Raw genomic sequence first — 8374 nt, 5'->3', positions numbered from 1 at the left:
GTCTAGACATAAAGTTAAAAACCGTAGAAGAATACCAGACACACAAATCTCTGTGGATTCGATCCCTAAATACTACAGCTGATTAGCTGTGCACTTGCAGCTTTCATTTGTTTTTGTTAAGGGTAAAACTTGTTCCCTCACGCAGTTGACACGCAATCATCTATTGGCAAGAATTTTTGAAATGACCTTGTAAATCATGTTGCAGCAGGCAATCGGTCTATAGTCTTTTATAGTAGTACATGAACCATCGAGTCTCGTTGGGATAAGAGCAAGGAGTGTTGCATTGATTGACTTAGGCATTAAACCGTACATGAAGAAAGATTGGATCGCAGCAATGAAATCAGGGCCAACTATTCCCCACGCAGCTACATAGAATTCTTTGGTGACCCGTCTGGTCCAGAGGCTTTATTAGAAGGCATTGAGAACAAAATTTTTTGGATCTCTTCACCTGTAATCGGTGCTACCAAGAAGTTGCAGATCTCCGGTGTGCAGCGATAGTGAAGCAGGTCAGCGAGGTAGTCATCCGATACCATTTCAAAGTCCGTAGGCTCAGCTTGTAGAAAGGATCAAAAGTATTCAGCTGCCTCTAGCTTGATCTCCTGAGGATTCGTGATCTCCTCCCCATTTACCTTGACCAGCCGACGAATGGCGTTACGCGCAGCTCTGGCTTTTGAGACATGATGGTAATAGCTGGTGTTCTGATCACCCAGACGCAACCACTTAATACGCAACTTCTGTTGAAAGAGGGGTAGCGAGTTTGTTCCAGTGTTCAGAGGCTGCAGAGAGCTCAGCCAAATGGGTAGAAGAGGGGTCGTTAAGCACACTGTTTTGGGCGTCACAGAGCAAGGTGTAGGCTTCCGCAGTGCAGGCATGGAGGTTTCCAAACTTAGTGCGGTTCAGCTCTCTTAAAGGGAACTTAAGAGCCTTTAGCTTGTGGTGAAACATTGAAAGAGCTGCTCTAGATGGATAAAGAGGGGGAGTGGCACTCCAAGACTGAGTGACTGTGTTGCTGAATTGGGGATGACTCGCCATAAAGTTAAAAAACCGGAGTGGCCTCCTGTGACGTTCAGTGCTGCTCTGGAGAGAGACTACACAACGCGCGTGATCAGAGATACCCCCACTTTCGAAACAAGCATGAGATTGCGGGAAAGCTGTAAGCCAGGATGAGTTGATAAGGGCACGATCTAGCTTTTTTGCAATTTTTGTTGAGCCATGTGAAATCGGACACAACAGCCGGTATATCTGAAATTTCACAGTAAGAAACAGTGTTCTGGAACTCCTGCATACCCACCGAGGCAACCGAGTAATCTTGAAATCTGGAGTGCTCACGTATGGATAATATCTCATTGAAATCTCCAAGAGTAATCCACGGCATTGGAGTTTGAAATAGTGATGTCCTGATGTTGCAGAGGTCAGTCCATTAGAAAGTATTTGAAACTGTGAAGAGGAAACTGTATCTTAAACTTCTGTCAAAACATGTCTCGTTTGATCATTGACTAGAATGCCAAGCAAATGAGGCGGATAGTGTCTACTTGTGTTAAAGATAACTGACAAACAACCGACCATTCTGTCTAAGTTGATTCCGCAATAACCTCTGTATGTGAAGCTAAGGTACCTCTGTTATATCAATCCAAATCCCTGATTGGAAGTTTAGTCAAATATGGTCTAATATATAAATAATATCTAACAGTAATTAGTATGAAGCTTTTTGTGAATGAGTTTTAAAAAAAAAAAAAAATTGTGAAGATTTTACCACTTGGACCCAGAACAAAAATATCATTCTAATAATAAATTGGACATGAGCTTGAAAAGTCCAACTATTGATATCAGAGCCAGATTTCTTGAAAATAAGAACTTGGAGAAATAGTGCGGGTGCATGTTTGTTGTACGAGGAGAATCCTCAAGGTGACCTCGCAATTAGGGGTACCATATCTTATATAAAAAGTCTTCCTAACAGTTGCCCAAGGGTTAAGTGAAGACTTATGTTTGTGAGTACAGCGGTATAAGATGGATTTCATTGGAGGTTAGAGCCAAGTGTTTCTGTAGTTACTGTTTTGAGAGGAGTATTATTGGGATATCGATACTCAATTGGAAGTTTATACAAATATGGCTAATATGTGAACGATGTTCAGTAATAATTATTATGAAGCCTTTTGGGAAAAATCCTAAAAATAAACCGTACGGATTTTGCCACGTAGACTCAAATTGGGTAATATCATACTAATAGAAAGCTGGACAATAATTTCCTATGACTGGTTTCACTATATTTTCCTTTAGGTTCTTTAGATTTTGATCTCGAGTGGAGTGGAGATGGGGAGCTTAAGCTATTCGTAATATGTTTTGTGGGCGGGGCGGGTCTGTGGCATAAGCCACTGGCTGGTTGATGTGAATGCAGTGGGCAACACAAGTTTTACCCTAGATAAGCTGCAAGTGCACAACAAACGCAGTAGTATTTAGGGATCGAATCCACAGAGATCTGTGTGTTGAGGACTTCTAACTGATGCTAAAAACAATCGTAAACCTAATCTAAAAAGGGTTTTTTTTGGTCTGTCACTAAATCTAATTATGCAGAGAATTAAAAAGCTGGAAATGAATATTGGTTGAAAACTATATGAAAAACGGCGCTGGGTTCAAGGTTCATCTTTAGGGTTCATGTTCTAAAACACAAGGAATTTAGGCAAGGATTTTCTATGACTCTAAAACTAGGATAGACACATGTAAGATTAGCCAACTCTCATCATCCTAATCATCTAATCACTTGTTCATGGCAATTAACTCTCGCTCTCATGCCAGAACAAGATCATGCTTTGTAGATAGGAATCCATCTTGGCTTATGTATCCTCCGTAGGTAGCTTTCGTCTCCTACGACGGTGACGTCCATAAGATCCAGTTCAGGCAACCCAGATACAATACTTTCGTGGCTCGGATTAAACCTAGGATCGGATTCTGGGTGATCATGTTAAAAACGAAATCCTTTTTTCTAAAAACCTAGATGTGATTCGAACATGGGGTCCCTTTGGATTACCCTTGGTTTAGAACTAAGAAGAAGAAAAGTAAAAGAAACAAAGTTGCAGAGAAACTTCTCTTATTGAAGACAGAGTGGCGATGGAGAGCTTCTACAAATGCATAAAAATAAAACCTAAAATTACAAATGAGTTCTCTCTCAAAGAGAAGAAAAAGGCTCTCTTACAAAAGACCTAAAAGTGAGTATTTATAGTGTTTCTCTAAGTCTTGGGCGTCTAGGGCTTGTAAATTGGGTGCACAAAGTGTCTTGGGCTTTATTTGGGCTTCTGAGGTTTGGACATAGGTCCACCGGGGGTGAAACCTCTTGAGCCGCGGTGGGAAGAAGGCTGGCCGCGGGTGAAAGCACATGTGCTTGACGGGACTTGTGTTGATCGGTCTTCAGTGCATTGATGATATCTGGAGATCTTACCGTTGGATTGCTTTGATTCCAAGTGTGTTGGAAAGCTGGTTTTCTACTCTATGATGTCTCCAAATTTTGGGATGATCAGACGGTGAGAAGGTCTTCATAGGTTACCAAACTTCTGACGGTATGAATTTATCCAAAAATGTACTTTTGCTCCAAAATGCACTCCAAAGTCCCAAGTTTCCTGAAAAGCCTTTTAAAACTCCAAAACATGGAAAACACTTATAAAACCTTTAAAACTGAGTAAAACACCTGCATAAGATATTGAAAGTGATCCATAAAAGTTGTCAAAATCAGGTGTTATCACTAGTTAGGACCAACAAATTATGTGACATTTCTTCTATGATATATATTTATTGTTTAGTATTTATTTTATGTTTGCATAGCACTATAAACATATTTGGATATGTTTATCAAATGCAGACTTGTCTGAGAGAGCCAAGCGAATTCGATGGGATCTCATCAGAAATATGGAGGCAAGACAAAGTTTGAGGGCTATGTTTGCAAGTTTTTTTTTTCCGAGGATAAAGGGAGCTTTGAAGACATGGAGTGGAGACGTTTTGGAAAGGACCAAGTAGCGGCTGCTGAGAGGCAACTCTTGGGAACAAAGAAGATGTGCTTGCTTCGAGAGAGAAAGATGTACGGCCTCCTCTGAAAAGTCAAACACCAAAATAACATCTTTTTTTCTCTCTCCAATTTTAACCATTTTGTCACAATTCTATCCTTCCCTCTCTATTAAATAACAAAAATGTCATTATATACCCGTTATTTTTATTTTAAATAATATTACACAAAGACTTCTTGGACCTCCTAAACCCCTCTTTATTACGAAAATGCCATCTTCTTCAATACTTCTAACCACCATGAACAACCAGATTCAAGCTTTACATGCTTCTAAACCGATTATAAAGCTGTAATAACTAAATATCATAGCTCATATACTCATAATCTTCCTTTTCTTTTCTAGTTTCATCTTCAAAACTTTTGGATTGATTTATAATGTCATAAGTGATGCATTTTTGGTGATTCTTGCATAACCATGACCTGTGTTGTTTCTTTTCAGTGAAATTCAGAGTTTTAAGTGCATGAGAGACCTAAAAACGAACTCAAAACCGATACAGGTAATGATAAACTTCAATTTCGGTAATATCTATATCTGTATCGCGAAAGTAGATTTCATGTAACATAAGGTTAGTTTTGCAATTGACTTTTTAAAAATTTGCAACCAGTAGACTTCAAGAGAAGTCTACTCGTTATCCTTTGAAAACAAAAAGAAGCCTATAGACATCGTTTGAAGTCGCAAGAAGTCTACGGAAAAAGAGGTTATTTTTATAGTTGACCTTACTTTGACTTTTAAAAAGTTGCTATCTTCTGAATTCTTCTTTATAAGTCTGCTCTAGAAGTCTAATTTTAAGTTATTTTTGTAATTGACCAAAATCATTGAGGTTATTTTTGTGTGTTGACTAAAATTGAAACTTAAACAAAAAAAAATCCCGAAAAATGAAGTAGACTTCAGAAAGAAGTCTAAAATCGATGTAGACTTCTTCCTGAAGTCTACTTCAATTTTTTGGTCAAACACAAAAGTAACCTTATTTTTAGTAGATTTTCCAGTGAAATCTACTATGAACAATTAGTAGATTTTCCAGTGAAATCTACTATGAACAATTAATTGCAAAAAATAACTTATTTTAACCTGTAGACTTCTATTGAATCCAGTAGACTTCATTAGTAGACTGTCAGAGAAGTCTACTCATATAAGAAGTCTACTCGTGAAGTTTACTCCAAAAGTCAATGGCCTGGTCAAATGTAAAACTAATATTTTTTATTGGAAGTCTACTAGTGAAGTCTAATATGATATAGTCAACGTTTTGGTCAATTGTAAAAATGACTTTTTTTAAGTAGACTTCTCTCGCAGACTTTCACTTAAAAAAGTAGACTTGTTCTCTAGTCCACTGAAAAAAGTAGACTTCTCGTGCAGCCTACTAATGAAGTCTAATAGTGTAGTCTACTTTTTGTATTTATTTTAAAAACGCTTTTCTAACATATTTATAACCTTTTTTTAGGTTTTGACATGCGTGTTACCAAGTGGTTGAACTACTCAATAATTTTTATTTGATTTAAATCGATATATATTGTAGAATCGAATTTTTAGATTTATAAGCTAGTTAGTTTGTAAAAGTAAACTTCATCTTAAGTTTATGAAGTCTGCAAACAAAGTTTTTCAAACGAAGTATTCTGTGTAAATTTTTTTGATATTTATGTGTTTGCTATAATGTACTTTGTAATTACATTTACTAATGTGATTTTTTTTTTTATGTTTTCTTACAAACCTACTTATGAGTTTAATATGTTTATGTTTTATAATTATGGTTTAATTTTTTTTTTCTATTTGACTTACAAAAATTTCCAACTCTATCATCTATTACTGTTGTACCTCATTATTGTTGAAGTTTATGAAAAGATGGTTTTTAGGCTTTTAGCATGTACCTATGTTTTTGTTTATTACTTCACAAATGTGTTTGGATGTCTGACCTGAGTTATGCTTTGAATTTGTCTGACCTTTTTTTTTATTTTTATTTTTAGGTTTGAATTGTGATTGATTTTATAGTTTTGTTTTGATTAATGACTATAAAAAGAAAAATAAAACATTCTGTAAAAAATAGTATCACCATTACACTTAAACTATATACAAATCGAGTTCATGACCATTACCACAAAACTAAGATGATCATTACACTTTATGACCATTACAAATGATTCAAAACTATATTTTCTTCATATGCTGGTCATGAAGAAAAGGTATCGTGCAAAAGCAACAAGGCGAAGAACCACCAAGAAAAGGTATCTTGCAAAACTCATAGCAGAGTCACTGAAATTAACAGTGCCTAAAACAGGATCTAGAAGCAGGACTTGGCACTTGGAGATATCGCTTGGAAGTTGGAAGCTTCTCATATATTAGCTGATTCATATGCAAGTAAAACTGATTTTTGGTTTCTGAGTTTTAGGAAAGAGACATGATCTTTGTAAACTGTACAAAAAGTTTTATAAAAAAAAACAGAAACAAACCTGCAAAAAATCGACGCCGCTATACATCTCCAAAACCTGCAGAAACAAACGCCACTATACACCTCTAAAAATCAACGCCGCTATACAAACCTGCAGAAACAAACGTCGCAAAAATCAATAGTAACTGTACAATAAGTTTTTTAAACATCTCCAAGCTCCATCTATTAACAACTTTAAAACATGCAAATACAGTTATAACTGAGGCTAAATTGAGATAAGTGACACTTAGCTGACACAATAAAGCGATTAGAAAAGAAAAATAGTATGGTATTTGTAACATCCCTATCCCAGGCTTCCTAAGAAAACCGGAGAAATAGGGCATGTTAGGTTGGCCATCTAACCGCATTCGGTCAGACGCCTGGTTTGGTCCAGTTGGTGAGCCTCAGGTCTGCCAGGATCGAAAACGCCCAGGTAGCAATCAACAACATAGACTTAAGCTGATCTTTCACCTATACCTGATAAGACAAGGGAAGAGGAGGGGTGAGTAATGGGGATTACTCAGTGAGAAGCAGACCAGGCTCCCTTTCCACTAATTTATTTCCAACCAGCATGTCAAGAATAAATCCAACAAGCAACACACAAGCATCCTAGCGATGCACAAACAACTAGCAAGCAATTGTGATGTCTCCAACCTTGCCAGGTCACACAGACAGGCACTGCCAGCTCACACAGACAGGCTCTACATCGCCAGGTCACAAAGACAGGCACCAGATCACACAGACAGGTTCAACATTGCCAGGTCAAATAGACAGGCTTCCAGTCATATAGACTCCGGAAGGATCGGCGTACCTTCCCCCATCGTTGAACTACCGCTTTGGTCACACAGACAGCAATAGCCCAGCAAACAAGTCCATACCTTGGCACATCACCACCGAGATGAACACCTGATCTAGCTACACTACCAATCACTAACCACACATCAGGGTGAACAATCAAATATGTTGGTTCTTCCTCTAATGAGATCCTATATCATTTCATTAGATTTACACATGGATCTAGCTAGATGCACAAGGAAACAGCCTATGCTCATCAGATCTAGACCTCACACACCAGCAGAAGACAAATGAATAAAAAAGAAGACCCTAGATCTAATCCTCACCTTAGCAACAAAGCAGATCTGGACATATCACACCAAAACGACGATATGTCCTGGCATAGAACTCTGATCTGGATGAACTCGGCCTCCTTGGAAAGCTGACACTCGGGGCTACAGATTGATATGTAGCTCGTCTTGTGGATCCACACGGTTCGTCGGGAAAACGTCATGGAAGGAGGCGACGGCGGCTAGGGTTTAAGAGAGAAGAAAGAGGGAGCGTAGCTGATGGAGGAGGAGAGAGCAGCGGCCAAGGGAGAGAGGAAGAGAAAGAGAGAGAGATAGAGGGAGAGAGAGCCACGGTGAGGAAGAGAGAAGGAGGATGGCGTGGCTGAGAGAAAGAGAAGAGAAGAGGAGAATGTGGCTAGGGTTTTCGAAAATAAAGAATGAAAGATTAGAGAGGTATTTATATTTAGGTTAACTTAGTTTAGGTTGAGCTTAATGGGCTCGCAAAAGGTTAAAAAGAGATTAAAAAGATATTAAAAGTGGGCTTAATTAAGAAAGATGGTTTAATTTAAGTAAACCGGAAATTGATTTTTAGTAACAACCGACCCGGCGGGTCGGGGTGTTACAATCTTCCCCTCTTCAAGGGGATTCGTCCCCGAATCCTAGGGAGAAGTTCCTGAAAGGAAATTCGAAAGCTAAAGACCAAGAGAAATAAATGCACAAGGGAGGAGAGGAGCTTGGTCGCAGAAAGAGAAAGAAGTCAGGAATGAGATTAGGAAATGGAAGCAAGAAATGAAATGGATCCAGAAGGAAAATCAAAAATAGAATCAAAAGGAAAAGCA

The sequence above is a fragment of the Eutrema salsugineum genome, unplaced genomic scaffold, assembly GCF_000478725.1.
Source record: "Eutrema salsugineum unplaced genomic scaffold, Eutsalg1_0 scaffold_2, whole genome shotgun sequence".
Lineage (NCBI taxonomy): Eukaryota > Viridiplantae > Streptophyta > Magnoliopsida > Brassicales > Brassicaceae > Eutrema > Eutrema salsugineum.
The sequence above is the reverse complement of the archived record's forward strand: the minus strand, read 5'-3'. Positions refer to the sequence as shown.